Source organism: Ambystoma mexicanum, chromosome 2p (genome assembly GCF_040938575.1).
Source record: "Ambystoma mexicanum isolate Mex_15411 chromosome 2p, UKY_AmexF1_1, whole genome shotgun sequence".
NCBI lineage: Eukaryota > Metazoa > Chordata > Amphibia > Caudata > Ambystomatidae > Ambystoma > Ambystoma mexicanum.
The window spans coordinates 1,157,962,727-1,157,984,269 of NC_090923.1; the positions used below are offsets into that span (position 1 = coordinate 1,157,962,727).

The 21,543-nt window shown below is 52.0% G+C and overlaps 1 protein-coding gene across 7 annotated transcripts in view; it reads right to left on the bottom strand.

Annotated features, from left to right (window-relative positions):
- The window catches only part of MAGIX (MAGI family member, X-linked), a 916,967-nt gene extending 908,704 nt beyond the window's left edge, over positions 1-8,263 (bottom strand). For 4 of the 7 annotated variants that reach the window (XM_069645279.1, XM_069645280.1, XM_069645282.1 and 1 more), the window contains exon 1: positions 7,975-8,259. The gene's annotated coding sequence lies outside the window, so the exon portion shown is untranslated. Of the gene's footprint in view, positions 1-7,974 lie in introns of all 7 variants that reach the window. The other 3 variants (XM_069645278.1, XM_069645284.1, XM_069645283.1) reach the window with 3 other exon arrangements.
- Positions 8,264-21,543: the final 13,280 nt, after the last annotated feature.

Genomic DNA, 21,543 nt, shown 5'->3' on the forward strand with positions numbered 1-21,543 from the left:
GGTGCTAGCTTGCAGGGGCACTGTGGCGCTGCCCGATGATGGGCGCGCACGCGGCGGCGTGACGTTGCACGCTGTCGCGTGCAGTATAAATAAACGGGGCGTTTCCCGGCCGCAGCAGAGCGACCGGGAAGCCCGAACCAAGACGGACGTGTTGGTCTGTGTTCTTGGGGCCGGGGCTTGCGGCGAAGCGCACGGGGGGCGCCAGTCACCCTCAACAGTGGCGACGAAGGTGGGATAAACGATGCCCGGGCCCGGCGGTGACAACTTGAACAATTTTTTACCGGAACGAGGTCGAAGGACAGACTTCGTTTCATGCCGCGGGTAGTGCGTTTGCCCACGCGGCTGGCGGCCATTTTGTGCAACGGCTGTGGGACTTCAAGGAGCTCCGGTTTGGGCCCTGAAACGACCCCAAGCCTAATTTTTGGCCATTTCAGTAGCTGACAGCTACATCTACACGGAGGTATGCATATTTAGTGCATTAACTCAATTTTGGGTTTACTACGTCGAGTGGAAGCTAGGAGAAGGCCTATCTGGACTGGGCCTGTTGCATCCAGTTACTATTTTGCTACCAATTTTTGGAACACTGAAAGGCATCCTGCTTTTTCGTCCCCTTCATCATCATCCTGGTGACTCCATCTATCTTCATCCTCTTCATCATCACAGAGGTGGCAGGAGTCACTGCATCCAGGGGTGGTCCATGCTGAGAGTCACTGTGGGCTGAAGATTTGAGTTGCGGCCCCGATCAGCACTATGGGGGTGCCTGTGCGCTCAAGCTCATGAGTGACACCGAGGACCAGGACGGAGCACACGGTGTGGCGGCGCAGTTTCATTCTCGTGCACCAGTGTCCCCGCAGGGTCTTCTACCCCCAATGCAGCAACCAGCAGTTCCAGTAGATGGTCAGGCAGCGGTTCCTGCCCTTCAAACCCCAGTTCAACCTGCTGTTGCTCCTGGTGTTCAGCAGGCAGCGCCTGCCATGGCGCAGGTACGTGCGCATGCTGCCCTGCAGCCCATCCCCGAATTTGATGTGTCGGGCCTGCCATCCAGCCTGGGGCCCTGATGGAGAAGGTGGGTGGACCGCCTGGACATGTATTTCAGGGCTGCGCAAGTGGTTGATGATGACACCAGGCTGGCCACGATGTTGTACTTGGCAGGGCCCTCTGTCCAGGAGATTTTTGAATCTTTGCCACAAGGGAATGGAACCTATGATCATGCAAAGGCCGCCCTCCAGGCATACTTTTTGCCCTTAGCCAACGTGGACTATGAGCGGTTTGTGATGCTCTCTGCCAAACAAAAGGACGATGAGACTTTGGACACGTTCTACGGGCGCCTGAGGCGTCTGTCGCTCGCCTGCGCCTGGGGCGATGCGGAGGACATGGTCAGGACCATGCTTATCCAGGCGTGCTCATCAGGCAAGCTCAGGCGCCAAGTGCTGAGGAAGCCGGGAATAACGCTCCAGCGCATCCTTGAGCTAGGAAGGAGCCACGAGGTGTCAGAGGCGAGAGCGGCAAGAATGGAAGCCGGGTCCCGCCCCATAAAGACTGAAGAGATCTGCGCGATGTGGCGAGGGGGAAGAGGTGCTAGGAGGTATGGCGGTGGCACACGGGACAGAGCTGGGAGGGCAGGAGAGATTTGCCAAAAATGCGGATACGACCTGCCTCACCCAGCGGAGTGCCCTGCAGCTGGAAAGACATGTGGACGATGCGGCTTGCCAGACCACTTCTCAAGAGTGTGTAGGGCGGTCTTGCCCGTACTGGTGCCAAGGGGTCAGGGCCGAGCGGTCGCCATTCGCCAGGGTCGGCCGTCCAATGTCGCCCAGGTGGACCAGGGCAAGGAGGAGGCTCAGGCAGAAGAAGCAGAGGAAGAGAACATTTTCTTCGTATCAAGTGTGGAGCTCCTAAGAGGCAGAAATCGACCGCAACCTAGGTGCGTGGTTGAGGTGAACCAGTCTCCGGTCCCTGTACTCGTGGACACAGGGGCATCGGTGAACGTCATGGCCCGAGAACATTACAACGCCATGGATCGGCCGCCCAGGCTGGTCACGCCAAAGGCCTCGCGTTCGGTGGTGTGGAGCCCATCCCTCTGGACGGGGCCTTTGTGGCAAAAGTGGAACACGCTGGCTCCCACATCACAGCCCGCTTCTACGTGACGCCAGTGAGTAAGAACACTTTGCTAAGTTGTGCAGCGGCGGAGGCTCTCGGCATCGTAAGCTTCGCGTACTCCGTCTACCTGGAGGACATTAATGACTTGCTAGAGAAGCATCAGGCCCTATTCAAGGGGATTGGGCAGATGGTCGGAGAGCCGGTACGGCTGCACATTGACGAGTCGGTACAGCCGGTGGTCCTCAAACATCGGAGGGTACCTTTCCACCTCCGTGAGCAGGTAGACAGAGAACTCGACAGCCTCGTTGATCTAGACATTATCGAGAAGGTGGAGGGACCGACTCCCTGGGTGTCCCCCATAGTGGTGGCAAGGAAACTCAAGCAACCGGGCGCAGTCAGGATCTGCGTAGATATGAGAATCCCCAACAAGGCCATCAGGAGAGAGAGGCACCTCACACCGACACTGGATGACATCATTGCAGAGGTGCAGGGTGCTCGGTTCTTCTCGAAGCTCGACCTCAGGGCCGGATATCATCAGGTCGTCCTCCACCCCGACTCAAGGTACATTACCACCTTCACCACGCACCGGGGACTGTATCGCTACAAGAGGTTGAGTTTTGGGGTGTCCTCGGCCGCAGAAGTATTCCAGAACATCATTCGGGGTGCCCTGGCCGACCTCGGGGGCGTCCTAAACATAAGCGACGACATTCTGGTCTTCGCGAGGACCGAGGTGGACCACCTGAGGCGTCTGGCGAAAACCTTCGAGAGGCTGCAGTCGCTGGGACTCACACTACATAAGGAGAAGTGCGAATTTCTGCGCCCCTCCCTGGAGTTCTTCGGGTTTGTGTTCAGGGAAGGGGGGGTGTCTCCTGACCCCAGAAAGGTACTGGACATACAGAAGGCCCAACCACCGGAATCTGTGTCGGAGGTGCGAAGCTTTTTGGGCATGGTCACATACTGTGGCCGGTTCATCAAGAACCTGGCATCCAGGTCTGAGCCCCTCCGAGCCCTGACAAGAAAGGACACTGTCTGGAATTGGGGTCCGCTGGAACAGGCGGCCTTCGATGACATTAGGGGCACCCTCACGGCCGAGGACACAATGTCATTCTTCGATCCCGCCCTACCATCGGAAATCATCGTTGATGCTTGCCCATTCGGCCTGGAGGCGGTGTTAACACAGATTGACCGTGATGGCGGCGTCCGGCCAGTCGCATATGCCAGCAAGGCGCTGTCAGACGCCGAACAACGCTACTCGCAGATTGAGCGCGAGGCTCTGGCGGTGCTGTGGGGATGTCGCCATTTCCGGCTTTATGTACTCGGACGCCCAGTGACGGTGGTCACTGACCACAAACCTCTGCTGCCGATCCTGGCGGGGTCGTCATCCAAACCGCCGGCACGCATTAAGAGGTGGATGCTGGCTCTCTTAGAGTATGGGGTGACCCTGGTTTACCGGCCAGGGGTAAACAACGCTGCTGACTATCTATCCAGACACCCCGGAGTGCCTGGAGAAGGAGATCATGACGTCTGTGAGCAAGAAGCTGAGGAGCATGTCCAGGTCGTGGTAGAGGCTGCCACGCCGAATGCCATGCCTCTCCAGGAGCTGGAGGCTGCGGCGGCACAGGATGAGTGCTTCAAAGTATTGAGGCAGTCCATGCAGCAGGGCTCCTGGAAGCCAGCGCTTGAGGCCCTGGCGGGACGCACTCAGGAGGCCCGGACTGGTCTAGAACAACTATGGAAGGTTCGTGAGGAACTGTCCTTCTCGGCGTCGGGCCTGCTGCTTCGGGGCGACCGGATTGTGGTTCCCCAGTCAAAGGTGGGTGAGGTGATCGCGCTGGCACACCGGGACCACCAAGGGGCCGCCAAGACCAAGGCCCGCCTCCGGATGAAGGTGTGGTTCCCCGAGCTGGAACGCAAGGTGGACGAGTTTGTGGCGGCCTGTGTCTGGTGTCAGGCAGCATCGCCTTTACAGCGGGAGCCGGTCATCGAGGCGATGCCGAGGGGGACCCATCCGTGGGAGGTGGTTCATGCCGATTTTGGGTCCACCACCATGGGCACCCACTTCCTGGTCCTGGTGGACGAGTACTCCCGCTACCCCGAGGTGGAGTTCGTGGAGTCCGTGGCGTTTGAACACGTGGTGGTGGCGGTGGAGAAATTGTTCGCGGCTCACGGATTCCCTCACACGCTGTGTTCGGACAATGGTGCGCCTTTTCAGGGTGAACGATTTGCTGAACTGATGGTGAGCTGCGGGGTGGTGCACCGAAAGATCATGCCCCTGTGGCCTCGAGCGAATGGGGAGGCAGAACGCCTGATGAGAACCCTCAATAAGACATTTAGAATTGCCCAAAGCCAGGGGCAGTCCCTACAGAGAGCCCTGTACCAATTCTTGAGAGTATACCGCACCACGCCACATGCGTCCACGGGAGTGGCCCCGGCAGAGGCGATGTTCAGGGGATGTCCGCAAGGGCTATTGCCAGAGGTCGGAGAGCGGGAACCTGCGGTGATTGACGACCAACGGGTCGAGATGGACCGGCAAGCAAGAACTGAGCAAGAAAACGTGCGGAGGGGGCTTCGCCCACAACAGCTGGAGCCGGGCGATGAGGTGCTCATTCACAATCGACACCCGCATGGGAAACTCTCTTTGCCGTATGAGCCTGAGCCGCTGGATGTCGTGGCCGTCCGGGGCTCCATGGTGACGGCGTCGGATGGACGGTCGGAAGTGACGCGGAACGTGAGTTTCTTTAAAAAGATCAGAGACCCCAGAACTGACCCACCTCCTGACCCGGACCTGGGAGGAGTCCTGGACAACGAGGGAGACCCACCCTGCATGCCGGAGTCCCCAGTGCGGGGTCCGTCGGCGGACCGATCACCCGTGCCGGAGGCGAGCAGGAGGTACCCCGAGAGGACTGGGCGAGGGAAACCAGCTTGCCTCACCGATTACGTGCTGGGACAATTGGCTGAGAATCCCGAGGGTGAGAAAGTCTAGTTAAGGGGACCCGGGTGGATGCTAATAAAGGGGTGATCATGGGACAGGATTTGCGTGATTTGTTTGTGTTGTCCCATTGTTCTCATGACTTGTTTCAGTTGCAGTGTTTTGTAGTTTGCAGTGAAGAGTTTAATGATGGTTGTTGGTTCTCCCCGAAAAAGGAGGAGTGTGGCGCTGCCCGATGACGGGCGCGCACCCAGCGCGTGACGTTGCACGCCGTTGCGTGCAGTAAAAATAAACGGGGCGTTTCCCGGCCACAGCAGAGCGACCGGGAAGGCCGAACCAAGACGGACGTGTTGGTCTGTGTTCTTGGGGCCGGGGCTTGCGGCGAAGCGCGCGGGGGGCGCCAGTCACCCTCAACAGGCACTATCAGCGGCCCACTCCTCTGCTGAGTTTACCAGATCTCTTCCCAGTCTGCTACTGCTGCGAGTCTGCCAAGGGCACCCTTGCTCACCTGGATCGCCACATCCTCCTCACCTCCACAGTCTGCACGGGCTTGGCACACGGTGACTGTGGGGGGATACTGTCAGCGGCCTGCTCCTCCTCCCTCAGGCCTCGCGGCGGCCGTTAACTCTTGCTGCAGCGGTGTTCTTTCCCCCCTGGATTGCTGCCTCCTCCTCACCTCCAGAGCCTGCATGGGCTCAGCACACGGTGACTGCGGGGGTGCTGCCAGTGGCCCGCTCCTCCTCCCTCAGGCCTCGCGGCAGCCGTTACCTCTTGCCATCGCGGCCGTCAACTCTTGCCGCAGCAGTGTTCTTTTTCCCCTCTTTGTTCCCGGTCTTCCCGGGCGTGCTGCCGCCTGTCCCCGGCACATGTGGTACCTCACCTCTTCTGAAGCACGGCATCCCAGTTACAACGGGGCCTGAGCTCCCAACTCCGCTAGAACTCCACAAAATACCAGGGCATGGGACGGATGAAACAGCGTTCAGGCTTCCATTTTGCCTGCGTCCCCTGGTGGCCTCCCAGGCGGTATTATTTGAACCCCCTTCCTGAGCCTACCTCCAATTAACGGTAACTCACCTTTACCTCAAACCAACTCCCAAACCTCCTGTCCAGAGTTTCCCCCTCTGGCCAACCAGACACAGTCCACACACTGACACATTACAATCTTCCGCTACCTCCCACTCCTGCAGTCCCACTGCCTCTTGATCGATACTCACCACGACCACCTCACCCAAACCAGACTCCTCCTACGGAGCCATTTCCCCCGCAGGAAGACGTGACAGACAGTCTGCAACTGCATTCTTACCTCCTTATAGATAATATACTTGAGATTCATAAGCTAGCAGACCCAGCAAACACCTTAAAATCTTCAGCGAAGATCTCGTCCATCCCACGCTCGACAGCATTTGGATCAGCGGCTTGTGGTCAGTCCTCACCACAAAGAAGCAACCCCACAAAAAGAACTCTAAATGTAAAATCACCCAGTAGACCGCCAACAGCTCCCTCTACACCACTGAGCAATGCTTTTCCGCCCCTCTCAATGGCCTAGAAGCGAAAGCCACCCCCTGCTCCTCCTCGTCTTTGTTGCACTGAGTCAAAATCGCCCCCAATCCAAACCCACTGGTGCCGGCTGTGAACATGGTACGATCACCTGCACAACATTTTCCCAACAAAGGCGCACCCACAATGTCTGACTTGCTCTGCTTAAAGGCCCTGCCGCACTCTTCTGACCACTCAAATGTCATCCCCGTCTTCAAGGACCTGAGTGGATATTATTGCAAAGTCACGTAGGAACTGGTGCTAATACTCAGTGAGGCCCAGAAATGATCTAAACTATTCCTTCTATATAGGATCCGAGCCTCACTTATTGCTTCTATCAAACTCAACTTTGGGCTGATGCGCTTGGCATTGCACATGGAGCACTGCTGTCACAACATCCTGACAGCAATATGCCCAGGTACTCACACCATTGTGCAGGGTCTACTACTAATGGCCAGTAAGAACCATTACGACAGTGCCTTGCAAATGTCTATTACGTGACTACACACAAGCCAAAATTGTTGGCATTTGCAATGCTTGTTTTTTAGACAATGGGCCAATTTAATTACTTGGTTGACTTTACATCAGGTAGTGTTGATTAACGTCCGAATCCCACTGTGATTCGGAAAAAAGGCACCATTTACCGCACATTTTGCCCAAAGTGTGATCCCAGTAACTACTCAAACATTGCAAAAAGTCCTGAATTGCGATTTGCCACCCCGGCCTCTTTTTCATGCCCGTCTTATTCCATGCCCCAGGCTTACCCTACCCCTTGTCCCAGGGCACTCACACCCCTGCTCTCCTCTCTCAGTTGCACCACACGGTCCTCACCAGCCAACCCCATTCTTGCATGCCGACTTTCCTGTCACTGCCCGCTCTGTGCCCTGCTCCTGTGTTCTCGTCCCAGTCACCCCCGCTCTTTGGTCACTGTCCGCTCCTGTCATTCTCTGCCACCTGTGCTTTTCCTTCTTTACTCACACCCTTGCCCTTACAGTACTCACCGCGTCCCCCTATTTCGTCTTTCTGTCCACGTGCCTTTGCCCTGTCTCTGCCTAAAACCATCCGTCCTTCTGTCATGCTCCCTGACCCCATATTCATGCCCGCAACAGCGTGGTTGGTGTTCCTCTTCCCTTTCTCTAGTCTAATTGCCCTTCTGTCTCCGCTCTCCATCCCCGTGTCCTTTAGTCCACCCCTCTGTCTGACCCCTTGTCCTTCTGCCGCTACTCACCTGCCCCTATCCACATATCCCCGTTGCTCTACCCTGGATGTGTCCCCCTGATCCCCTCATATTTGCAATGCCCCCCTTTCTGACTCTTTCTCTAGTTTCCTCTTCTTGTCCTCCCGTCTCTCCACTGTTTTCTTCCCACACCTCACAGCAATGCCCCCTCCTTGCCTCATTACCCTCTCACCTTGTATCAATCCGATTATCCGCTGCTGGTAAATCTACTCTCCTCCGCAATGGTCATGCTGGGCCGAGTTGCCCCATCTGCCTGCGTGGGACACTTGTGCCCATTTGAGCTTGCAGCGTCTCCTCCGACCGCCGATACAGGGCTACAACGAAGGAGAGATGTGGCTTAGCAATAAGCACATCTTAGGGTTACCACGGCAACCCACAGGATCCCGTGCAGAGGGATGCTGAGGTGGGGGCGGGACAGCCTTTAAGAGTAACAGTTAAAGCAGCAATTGCATAGCGGAGATCCCGGGTGAAGGAGGGGCAATGTCCGGGGTGGCAGCGTCAGCGAGCAAATGGGAAGCAGACGTCTGTGGAGATGGTGGGACATTGTAGGTTGACAAATTCACTGAGCAATGGGGAAGCAAAGACACCAGCAGTGGGGCGGGCATTTGTCAGCTCCAGTCAATAATGTGTACCACGGATATAGGTTAGGGGAAGGGACAGCTCGAGTGGACAATTAGGACGGACGGATCACAGGAGAAGACGGCACTACGAAAGGAGCAACGGCCCCAGCACGCAGAGAGGATGCAAAGACCTCGAAGAAGGCTGGAACGACCACCTTTTTTGTTAGAATATTTATTTTATTTTCACATATTAAAACAGCTAGCACATGGAACATATATTGGAAATGTATTATGTGCCCCTCCCACAGTTCAAGCCACCCCCACAGCGCAAAGCGCCTTTTAAAACAGCCAACCCAGAAGACATATATTGGTAATATACCCTCGCCGCCCTCCCCCCGACCCCCGTTCAAACTACCCACTATAGCAAAGCGCTTCAAATAAGAAAATCATTGTGTAATTCCCGCAGTTTATAAACAAAGTTGGTGCTACTGCATAAAGTATAAACCAGTGAAGCACACTGTGCACGTATGGAAATGTAGCCAAAATGTCCACAGCGTCATAGCCACGTTCTTCCTCTTCATTAATGGCTTGCTTATATGCCGCCATGACGGCCACCAACTCGTTCCGAACTTAACGCATTCCCTAAAATGCCCGATTCCAGTGATATATCACCCACCTCCTGAAGCCCAGCTTCATGCAGGGTGCTTCCAGAAATGCCTACCCCTTTGACGGCAATTCGAGACTCGGTGGAACTTGAAAACAAATCACCTCTGTTAACACATCACCTCTGCTCGCCGAGTCGATATTGTAGCACACAAGGCAGTATCTCAGTATGTAATGACCGAACCACAGTTCCCACAGCGCCTGCACGAATACGCCTCATTGGAGCAGAGAACAGTGCCACCCTGCCTCGCAGGATGCATACCGATAAACCCTAGGTAAAATGTTGAAGGAAATCAACTTTCTAATGGATCCCCTAAGAGTCAACATGTATACCCCTGTGCTGGAATGAAACTGTGACTTCATTCCTTTAGGTAAAAGGCTGCTTTTATCCAAGGCAAGTCCCCTTACGATAATTAACATATTGCATTTTCTTTAGAACACATCCCCTTCTTCATTGTTGTCATCTTTCTCTTCTCCTCTATCTTTATTTTACATCTCCCCTTTCCTTGTACTTTAGTTCCTTTCCTTCGTACTCCCCACTTTTTTCTCTCCTTGCTCTTTCTCTCTGCTTTTTAGTTTCTTGCTCTTGTTTATACGTGCCTGCACTAGGGCCAAGTATATTTTGTTCTTTTTTCATGTATATTTCATCCCTTTCTGTTCTCTTATTGTAACCTTTAAAACCACTTCAGCTATTGTTAACCTATTCCTTTTGTTTTTCAGCTCTCAATACTCTGTTTCGGAGCCTTGCCTTAGCGACACTGTTAGGCAAAGTTTGTATGCAGTGCCCTCTGGAGCCACTACACACAACTAGGACTACAGGAGTAAGCAAAACCAACCTTTGTTATAAGTCTGTACTACACAGTTTTGTGGTAGCGTTGCTGAGCAGCCAGGCTTATCTCAAGAGGGAATGGGAGCTGTAAGGATGTTACACAGAGGACTACAATCACAAGTATTCAAAAAAACTCTTATACTCAATGTTTCTTGGTAAAACACGTATTAATTTATTTCACAGTCAGTTATAAAACATTCACTAGAAGGAGGCAATCTATATCACACAAAAATATACTTCAGTACTTCACAATATCAGTTTCTGAGACATTTAAACTACTTTGAAGGATGAGCAAAATGTCATTCAGAGCATTTGAAGTAGGAGCAAAAAGGCATAGGTTAATAAAAAGAATATTACAGTTACTCTTAGACAGTGCAAATAGTTTAAGTTCGCCAGAGGAGTCAATTCAATGCAATAGGTTAGGCGAAAGTCAATGGGCTGATGTGTTGTATCATATAGGCAGTTCTGGTAGTTAAACCAAAACGTCTTTGCCACGTTTTTCAGAAGTAGTTTGTAAAAGAAAGATTCATACGTTGGGTCACAAGCTGACTAGGCCTGCAAGTTGCCAAAGTTTCAAGCACTTTCACAGTAAGAGGTAAGTTCTCTCGGTCGGGTTTTCACAGTACCTTACAATGAAGAAAAACAAGATGCAGCTGAAGACGTCTGTTCCTGGCAGTTCCTGCAGATCTCACTGTTCCTGAGCCTCAGTCATGGGGACAAGAGGGAGAACGTCGGGGGACTCCTGCACTGCATGGTGACTGGTCTCAAAGCTGGCAAAGACAAATCTTCTATTCCGGTAGCTGTAGACAAGCACACAAACTGGTGTCCCTCTCCCTGGTTATTCGGTTTCTTGCAGCACTCTGAGGAAATGACAACCAGCTCCGAGAATGATATCCAGGTGGCTTGCGGTTCGAGTTGATTGGTCCCACCTACTCAAAGGGAGAAGACGTCCTTGAAGGGCTTTTTCTGTCGAGATGAACTTGGCGATTCAGACCTGCAGCAGGGCTTCACCGCGTAAACCAACAGTCCAGGAGTTGCAGCAGTCATCCTCGTCCAGCTCGTCTTCAGTTCTTTCGTTCCAGTGGTCGACTCTACCTTCCAAGCCAAGAGACTCGCCTTTTATCCAGTTTCCTCCCATTCATTCCAGCCTAGCTGCCACTCACCCATCAGGGTGGCTGTCCTTGCCGGACAGTCAGCCAGCCAATCACGCTAGAGTGCATTTGGGTCTCCTAGGAGACTAAGCACAGGGAGTTTCAGGCACCTCCCTCACGTCCTGCCCACCCCAGACACTCGGGCGCTAGAGGTGGTCTTCAGTCCTGAAGCCCGCCAAAGGCATAGGAACAAAGGGACCAAACCTGGTTTGGCGCGCAGAGACAAACTCTAGAAGGACCTTTCCAAAAAGAAATGGTGAAAAAAGAAGTCCGGGACCTGTTTAAACAGAAGGGGCTCAGACGGCATTTTGAAAAACATGGCTCTCGCTATTTAACGCTACCGGTGTTCGCGGTCGGGAAAAATCATAGTAGATCGTTGCAAAACCACTGCCACCAGCCATTTCGAGAGGAAAGGGTAGCATTTGACTGCTACATGAGTTTCTAGACATATGGGATACTAAGTAACCCCTCCAGCACTCTATTGTAAGATAGGGTGTTCTGCGTATAGGAATTTGAAAAGACTAGTAAAGTCAATTTCACTTTACTTTCTCTGGGAAACAGTAGTTTATCCCAGAGAAAGTATTTAAACCTTGGGACAGCCTAACAGGCTTCCCTGTGCCACTGCACTGAGGGTGCTGTGTGACACAAATAAAAAGATGATGCCTGTGGAGTTGTCTAAAACTCCATAACCAAAAGAAATAAACACATAAAACAAACAGAATGAAAAGTACAGAGTTCCAAAGTTCAGCAAAAGAGCTGGGGGTCTCTAAGGTAGAGAGGAATTAGCACATTTATGAGAATTCTCCCTAACAGACACCTACCCAAGCTTTTCTTGTTATCATATTTATATGAACAAACAAACATACATTATTAATGCTAACAATAAATCTCTGTCACAAGAAACATTTATCACATACTGAACAACCGTCTGTCTTGTATCAAGCCACCTCTCACCCAAATTTCCCAGGTCCGGTGGGAGGGCGATTGCGTCATCCTTTCTTTCTCCACTTCTCAGAAGGAGATTTTTCTTCACTTCCTGAGACGCCGTTCAACGGACCAATCTGTGAGGACCAGCGTCGCATGTCATCCCGCTGTACACTCTTTTTTTTGTGTTTTAAGTTTTAAGAATTACATTTCACACATGCAACAACGGATTCTTTAGTCGGATTGACGGTAATATAACATGGTATTAAAAAAACAAATTATGCAGGTGCATCCTTTGGTCCCCCCCTCACCCTCCTCCAACCCGCAGCCCCTCCCAGCCCGCTTAACACACAAAAGGCTCTTTCATGTACACCAATGCTTCATTTCACCCCAGGGGGAATCCTTAGTCTTCTGAACGAGGGACAGTCTCATTTTGTGTTTGTTAACCTCTAAAATAGGAATTTCAGGGCTTCAAATGTCCCCTTCCATGTCCTGTTGGGCCCGCAACCCCTGCGCCATTGGATGTTTTTTGCACAGAAATCCGCCCATTCCATTTCCACAGACCCCGCATCTCCATGAATGGTTGTGGTTAGATGATCCATCCGGTATATGTTCCGGGCTGTAATAATCCATTCACTCTTTCTCGGGGGGAGCTCCCTTTTCCAATATGTTGCCAGACATGCCCTCCCAACAAGGAGCAAACTGTAAATCATCTTCAGCAACCTAGTGAGTTCCCCTTCCTGTTCTTGCATGCCAGATAATATCAGCATCAGTGCTTTCCCCTTCGCAACCCCATTCAGGTCCCTAATCCAATTTAGGACCTCATCCCAGTAAGACTGAACCCCCTGTGATCCCCACCACATATGCCAATAGTCGGCTCTAAACCCACACTGATGCCAACACATGGGGCTCACCTTGGTACATCCTGGAAAGTCTAACTGGGTCATACTGCCACCCGTGTAAGAGTTTCATACCATGTAGTTTATACTTGTAGGAACTAATTGTCTATGAGGCCCCCTTGTACATCTTCTGCCATGTCCGCAGGGAGAGTTCCCTCCCCAAGTCGACCTCCTATCTCTGTCTCAGCCTGTCGGAGGACTTCCTTTTTGTCTCCACTAAGGCCCTGTGTGATGCACCGATTAATCCCATAGAGCCAGATCCGGTTCCTAAGATCTTCTCGAAATGTATGAGTTCTCTCTGTAATTTCTCTTTCCAGACCTCCCTCATCATCACCCCCTTCAACTGTAGATGCAAGAAGACTGAGAGCAGGCCCAGTCCCAGTGACTCTTCTAACTCCTGTATCATAACAAAGTTTCCCCCTCTCCATAATTGTCCCGTCCTCTCCAGGCCTACTTCATACCAAGTATGGAACTTCTCCGGGTTCGGGATGGCATCTCTGATCCTATCCCTAGAGCAAGGCTATGGATTAAGCTGGAAACAATGGGTTGCCCGCCTGGTCTTCTATATTATCTAAGACAGTTGCACCATAATACCTCTGCATGCCTCAGATTAAACCAGGAAGGCAGTATGACTAGACAGGTGACCCAGAATAGGGGGGTAAAGCAGGGATGCGTAACTGCACCCCTCATTTACAATCTTTATGTATATGATATCCCAGCAGCACTTGACGAGGCCAACAACTGCCCCCCTAAAATCGGTGAGGCACCTTGCACTGTCCTAGCATACGCAGACGATCTGGTTTTATTTGACAATACCATAGCTGGACTCAGGCGTTCTGCAGTTACCTTATGGGATTATGCTAGGAACAATGGCTTGACTATAAACCTAGATAAAACTAAGGTACTCAGATTCACTAGGAAAAGAGCATCTCGAGTCAACTCGTTGGTACATAATAACCATATACTTTATGCTCCATCCTACCGGTATCTTGAAGTGGATATTGAGCCGCTGGGCGACTACCCCTTGTGCCGGCAAGGACATATAACCAGGGCTATGCAAGTAATAGCATTAATATCTTCGTTCACAAACAAGCCTGGTGGCTTTACCTTGTGGGGGACCAGACACCTATACATCCAAGTGTTTGCACCCATGATTACCTACGGCCTTGAGTCTCTTCTCTCTTTCGATCTTGCCTGGCTGCAAGTGATGGAGGGCAAATTCTGGCGCCGGATATTGGGATTACCTCCGAGTGTCCCAATGGCCCTGACTAGAATTGAGTTGTGCCTTCCCTCACTCAAAGCTATAGAACTCAAAAGGAGGGCAGGATTCTATCTTAAAATGAAGGGCAGCTCTCCTAATCCGTTATTGGCTGCGATCCATCAAGAAGTGAGCAAAAAACATACCACTTCCCCCCTCCTGAAAGACATGACCAAATTTCTCACGGATATAGGCTGGACGCACAGAGAGGTGATTGTCTCTAAGGATGTGCTAAAAGCGCTCGGCAAAAAGGTGGACCTATGGGACTGGTTAGAGAATTTCTCCCACCTGAGAGCTTAAAAACCTTTAATTTTGTAAAATACAAACTCTATAATTGTATGCAACCACAAGCATATCTGTATCTCTTCCCCTCTAAAAGGCTCAGACGTTTCATTATTCTGTTCCGTTTGGAGCAATTACCCACCCTTTATAACGTAGGAGCCAGGGAAAAGATTCTTGCCAGTGAGCGAGTTTGTCGTTTATGGAAATCCCCTGAATGTTTGGAAACAGCCAAGCACTTGTTGACTGAGTGTTCGACTCTGGGGAGTTCAATCACTAAATATCTTGGGGAATTTGTACACGATCCCCATACCATCTGTGAAACCTCATTCTGGCTTTATTGCACTAACACCTGCAACATGCATTTGTTTATTGCACTGTATAATGTGTGTCAGTTGATTGAAAAACACCTGGGCTCCTTGATCTGAAACATCATATTATGGTGGGTTAAAGATTGCTTGTGACACTCTGATCAGGCAGGGGCTTCACACCTATTGTACCTGTATTTCGACTTTGAGGCAGGATGTCTGTCGGTGAGAGGCCTAATGCTTGTATACTTGATTAAGACTATGCTGATGTGTAGGCAAAGATTATAAGTTACACACAACTGGCTATATTTGAGTATTTTGTCTTTCCTTAGGTTGTAAATATTTTAAAGAACTTTTGCATTACCATATATCTTTATTAGTCTATGATATTTGTTGATTTGTTTCTTTTAATGAGTTAATATTAATGTATGTAAGTTGTGTCATGTGTAAAGTTTGAATTTATTTTCAATCTGTATCACATTAAAGAATTATTAAATAAAAAAAAAAGATGCTAACACTTCTTTGTAGCCATCAAGTCTTCAACACTCGCTGCCATCGCTCTCTCTTTATTGAAGTCAGTGCTTTCTTTCGTGCCCGGATATGCAAACTCGGCCAACCGTGTTCTAGGCTCCATGCACTACTGCGTTCAGGTAGAGCATCTCCCTGAAGCGCGGGCCCCCAGGGGCTCACCCCCCTCCTGTGTGTGACCACTGAGCAACCCCAACAATTGCCTGTCGTCCCCAAGAGATGTGGCCAAGGGAGGGTTTCCGTTGTGGTCACAAAGAGCTCTCAGGGCTTTTCTAGGCGTTTCGGGCTGCACTGGTATCCCGAAAGATGTCCATCCGCTGGGGGGCCACCAAATCACCCACCCAGAGGTATTGTGTCTTCTTTGATGGGGCCGAGGCAGGCGGGCATAGGCCCCGAATTTGGGGGCCACACACCAGCATCATGGCCCCGTGCACACTTGAGGTACTGCCGTGCACCTCCACATGTTCCAGGGATTTCCTCTCCCCCTTCCAAGTGCCCCTCCTCCTCCTTACCTTCAGGGCCCAGCCACCCAGTAGCACTAGGACCGAATCTCCAGTCCTCCCTCTGCACTCACAGCCCGTGTCCTGTAGTGTCTGGGCGGACCCCTATACAGGGGACCGCACCCCAGGTCCAAGGTTCCCACAGGGGCCCCTGCTCAGCCCAGTGCCCCTGTGTAAGTGCAGTTCTTCCGCTGTATCCCGGACCCAGGAGGAAACACTGCTCCCAGATGTCAAGATTCCCTCCTCCCTGGTGCAGGGGATCCTTCCTTATGCCAGCAGGGCGGGCACACGTCCCTCCAGCGGGGGCCCACACCCTGCAGGCCGCTCACTGTTGTCCCCTGCCAGCCATCTCCTCACCTTTGGTGCCCAGGGACTCCTGTCGCCTTTAAGTCCTCTATGCTCCGGGACCGCAGTGATCTGCATATCGCCCTCCACACCTTCAGGAGCTGGCCTGAGGTCTCAAGCCCTGGGATCGTGTCTCTCCAGCTCTGAAATCTCTCCATTGGCTCCCAGTGGATGCAGGGATTAAATTCAAAACCCTCTGCATTGTCCACAAGGCTTTCTGGGGCCTGGGTCCAAAATAACTTCAGCTATCCCTCCGCAAATACCTCCCCTCTCGAGCTCTTCGCTCCTCTATCTCTAACTCCCTCCGGGTCAATCGTTTTTCAAAGAAACCAGCTAGGGGTAGATCTCTATCTTCGGCTGGGGCCTCCCTCTGGAACATCCTCCCTGCCACTCTAAAACTTGGGGAGAACCATCTCCGGTTCCGGAAGCACCTCAAGACCTTCCTCTTTGCTTCTGCCTTCGCTCCCCCTATCCCCTGCTGATCTGCTCTCTCTTGGCACTGTGCACCTGGCCACCCTCTGTCCCCTGGGCCCAGGTACCTGGTCACCCTGCCACCCTCCTGCACTGCCTCCTGGCCACCCCGTGCACTGGGGACTGTATCTGTACCCATACAGCCCCCGCCCCCATTTTCTTCTTTTTCTGCACTTATCAGACTTACTCAGTCTGCTGCCTTAAACACAGCACTTGCCACTTGCTGGCTGCACTACCACTGTTTATTGTCTCCATTTTCTTTTTATTTTATATATTATTATTTATCTGCTCTCCTCTGCTCCGCACTTTCGACTCTCCTCCTTCCATGCACTTTTCCCCCTTTTCCCTTTCCCATGCACTTGCTGGTTCTCAATGTCACTGGGCCTAGTAAGTTCGTTTTTGTGTTTTGTTGTTCTCTCCTGTTCCCCTCCCTTGCTTAGTCGCGCTCTGAACCACCTGTGAACGAGCACGATACAAATAAAATATATCATATCATATCATGGCCGCTGGAATAGACTGGGTGGGGTGCCTGAAGTGGAGCATGACGTCGTCTGCGTAGAGTCCAAGTTTGAACTCCCTGTCACCCACCTTAATGCCCTCTACCTGTGGGGACCTCCTACGATATTCAGCCAGTATTTCCACAGTCTGGGCAAAGAGCAGGGGCGACAGCAGGCACCCCTGCCTTGTACCCCTCTGTAGAGGGAATGTCCAGGACAACCGGCCATTAACTGTGACTCTGGCCAATGGGCCTTCGTATAGGGCCTGAATGCCCAGTTGGATCCCTCTACCAAAACCACATTTCCTGAGTATCCCGTTGAGAAAACCCCAGTCCACCCGATCAAAGGCCTTCTCCGCGTCTATGGCCACCAGTACCGGGTTCCCTTCATTGCCTGGGGCCTTTCTCATGAGGTGGAGTGTCTTGCACAGGGTGTCTGCCCCTTGTCTGCCTTGGATAAAACCCACTTGATCCGAATGGATAAGTCTCGGCATAAGGCCCTCCATTCTTGTAACCAAGATTGTCGTGAAGATCTTTGCATCCCCATTAAGTAGGGGTCGGTATGATTTACAGTCTGTGGGGTCTTTGTCCGCCTTGGGGATAACCGTGATTAGTGCCTTCCCAAACGATTCGGGGCCCTCCCAGTGGTCATAATGCCTGTGAATAAGGTGGCCAAGTGCCGTGCCAGGGGTCCTGCAAAGGTCTTATAGAACCCTGCCATAAAACCATCCTCTCCGGGTGCTTTCCCCAGCTTTAGACCCGATATCACTTTCAGCACCTCCTCCTGTTTAATTGGTTTATCTAGTTCAAGATTCTCCCCAGGCTGTAGTTTCAGGAGTGACACACCTGCAAGATATTTTCCCAACATTTCTTCATCAAAGGTCCCTTCTGTGCCATATAGCCTTTCATAAAATGCTGCAAAAGCCTCTGCCACCGCCCCTGCCTCTGAAAACCTCTGACCCCCTTTGCCCCAGATCCCTGAGACCCACCTCTCAGCTCTCTGGCCTCTAGGTTTTGCTGCCAGTATAGCATCCGCCTTGTCCCCCTTCTCATAGTATCTTTGTTTCAAGTATTGGAGGCTGGCGAGTACTCTCCCCATCTCTATGGGGGTCATTACGAGGTTGGAGGTAAGAAACAGGCCATACTGGCATGGAACAAATACTGTGTCCGTGTAGTAAAGAGCCCGCTAATAGTGGGCTATTATGAGTTTGCGTGCACGAGCTTAGTTGCATGCCGGTAACGACAGTACCAGCATGCCGCTAAAGTCCAAAAAAAGCCCCTTAGCGGCATCATTGAAAGCGCAGACAGCGTCCTCTAAATAACGTGACCGGCATCAATGGATACAGCATTAGCGGGCACCGCTATTAGCGGTGACCGCTAATAGTGGTGCCCGTAAATAAGCGGAACCGGAAGTAGCGTCATCGCACAGGAACGAGAAAGAGCATGGCCGCCATCTTGAAAAACACAATCCATTGCCATCCTCACCACACAGGACCTGGAGCCTATTTCCGACTGCAGATATCAACCTTCACCACCAGCATCATGCCCAAGGCTGTAAAAAAAGGCGCATCCCAGCAGCGCAAAGAGCGCTTCAATGAGGACGAGCTGACTATGCTGGCAGAGACACTGGCAGACAATGCAGATGTTGTTTTTGCCAACAGCCTCAAGAGAGAGGCACAGATTAAGAAGAAGGAGATCTGGCAACTTGTTACCCAAAAAGTCAGTGCCGTAGGAAACACCCCCTGCACAATCAAGGACGTTCGCAAGCGATGTGTTACGCTCACCTGGCTCCCACAGGGGCGTCGAGCGGAACTGGACAGCCACGGTCTCCACCAACGTGATGCGTAGTGCAGAGATGACTGACTGGACTGGCCCACCTAGCTTTGTCTCTTGACCCGTAGAAGTAGTCTCCTAAAGACGGGGAAAGGGAATTAGCCACCCGTGGATTTGAGTATTAACACCTCACTGCGTCCCCACTTATCACTTCTGACATTCCCTTTCACAAAGCTCACCTTATAGTTTTGTATGATGAGCTCTCCATCCTGCGAAGAATGCAGGGGCGCGTTGATGGCCAGTTACTTCACTGGCTTGAGAATATTGGAAGAGTTCTGGACAAATCTTGGCTCCAAACCTCCGGGCGAAAGGCCGTAAGTATATAGTTCTAATGAGTTCAAAATGTCCGATTAATCACTCTTGTCCAATTCCTTGTTTCTTTTGCAGCTTAGACCCAAAGGATGATCGTCTTGTGGCAGCTGAAAGCGTTCAAGTAAGAGTATGTGTTTTGTAACACTGTCCGGTAAATGATGCCAAGGTTTAACTCGCTGCTTTCTCTTTTCTTGCAGGTGCAGCGTAGGAAGATTTGGCGTGCTGTTGGATAATACCTCCTGCGGTAAAATCAGGTAAGCATATGGTGGCAAGAGATTGTCTTTGTTTGTTCCCTTGGCTCACCTTGTTGTTTTCTTGTTCCCCTTAGGCGCTGGAATGCGGCAACCAGGTGATGGTGACAGCACCGGATCGTAGAGATGCTGCGAGGAACGGTGAGTATGGCGCGGCGCTGCTGCTGGCGATGCGACGCGTTTAAAATGAAGTCTGTTTCTGGTTCGAAGATGCGCTGAATCCGAAATCAGGTAAGAAATCCAGTACAGTTCTTGTTCTAACCTTTCTTCTTCTTTCCCTTCTTTCTAGGCTCGAGGCGGGCGTGGCAGGATGCTGGATGCTGACTGCAGACACGGTGAGCGTTACGCTGCTGGATGCAGAATAATGAGAAGCATGTGCTGCTCTTCGGGCGTGGTTTAAATAGCCTTCAAAGTAGTTCCAGGTAAGTATTCCTCCACAGCCACACCCAAGTAACAAAATAGTCCCTAAGATAAAATAGTCCCTTCAAGCCTCACATGGGCTTGGATGCTTGGATCCCTTGCAGCATGGTCTGCATCAGGTAAGTTTTAACATATGAGCCTGGCGCCATAGGCGCCAGGACTGATGTCCCATATGAGCCTGGCGCCATAGGCGCCAGGACTGTACCCAGATAGCCCCTAACAGGGGTTGCTGGGTTTGCTCCAGGTAACATGATGCCTGCTTCCGGGGTTGATGGACTTGGTCTGGATGCCCGGGGGTAGGCATCATGACACGATGGGACGACCTGCACCCGAGAGTCAGGAACATTATGTCGGCAAACCGGAGTCAAGCCATGGCTACTGGCGGTGGTCCTAGCTCACCCATCAAGCTAAGCAGGTGGGAGGAAATCTGTGCCAGCACTATTGGCATCGAGGCTATAGAAGGCGTGGGCGAGATGGAACGTGGCGCCACATCATCGGCGGATGGAGGTGAGTGTCCTAAGAAAACACTGTAATGCAAAGTATGAGGATAGTCCACCAATTTGTCCGTCCAAAGAGGCAATGCATAGTCCATTACATACACATTGACACATCCCTGCCTAGATGCCGTCCGCAGCACAGATACATGCACATGCATGCAGCATAGCAATGCCATACCTGACACACACCACACAAATATGAAAATGGCATAAATCACACTGCACGCAGTCCACAACAGAAATGCATGTCACACAGCATACGCCAGCTCCAACATGAGTGACCCTGACGGATGCCTGCATGCTCCACCCATATAGCAAGCAACGTGATCATCAAAACTCCACTGCCTAATCCCCTCCAATGTGTAGAAGAGCAATAATACCAATGTATGCATGATGCTTGTCGAACCATCACTGATGCCGTCCCTCTCTTGGTCCCCCACAGGCTTAGATCCTGACAGCGAGGCCCGGGACTCACCCCCACAGGCAACATCTCCCTGGAAGAGGGTCAGGCAAGGAGGCAACAGGCCTTCCACATCGAAAGGCCCAGACAAGCCACGACAGGCAAGAAGGGGCAAACAGCACAGGATGCCACAGCACTGGTGCCGCTAAGGCCCATTGCTACAGTCCCCACAACACCTGTGTCACCTGCACAGGAGACAGTGGCCGATGGGGCCCATTCAGCAGCGAACAGCTCTGTTGGGTAGGTGGCAACTACGGCACCCCAGACAGACAATGATGCGCAGGGCCATGTGTGTGTTCCGGTGGAGGATGACTCCTCGGACTTTCCTGCAACACCCAGTCCCGCACCATCACCCCAGGTCACACCGTTGTATGCCTACCATGACACCACACCGGAGCAGTCTGGAGGGGAGGCAGTTCAAGGGAGCATGAGTCCCGCAGAGGAGCCACATAGATTTGGGGATGTTACACATGCATCCTCCACCTCCACTGGTGTACAGGCGGGGATGCAGCAGATAGAACATACAGTGCAGCGCCAGGAGGAGCTCACAGCCCTAGTGAGGCAGTTAGTTGCAGACGGTGCCCAGGCAAAGCAGGAGGGGCGTGACAACACTGCGTCCCTGAGACAGGCCGTTGAGGCAAGCACTACAAGAATATGCGAGGAGGTGTCTGCTCTGAGGCAGGTCCTCTGCTGCATAGCGGATTCCTTGGAGGCTGAGCGTCCGGCCCCCAGACTGGAGCAAGCGGCCAGCCCTTCA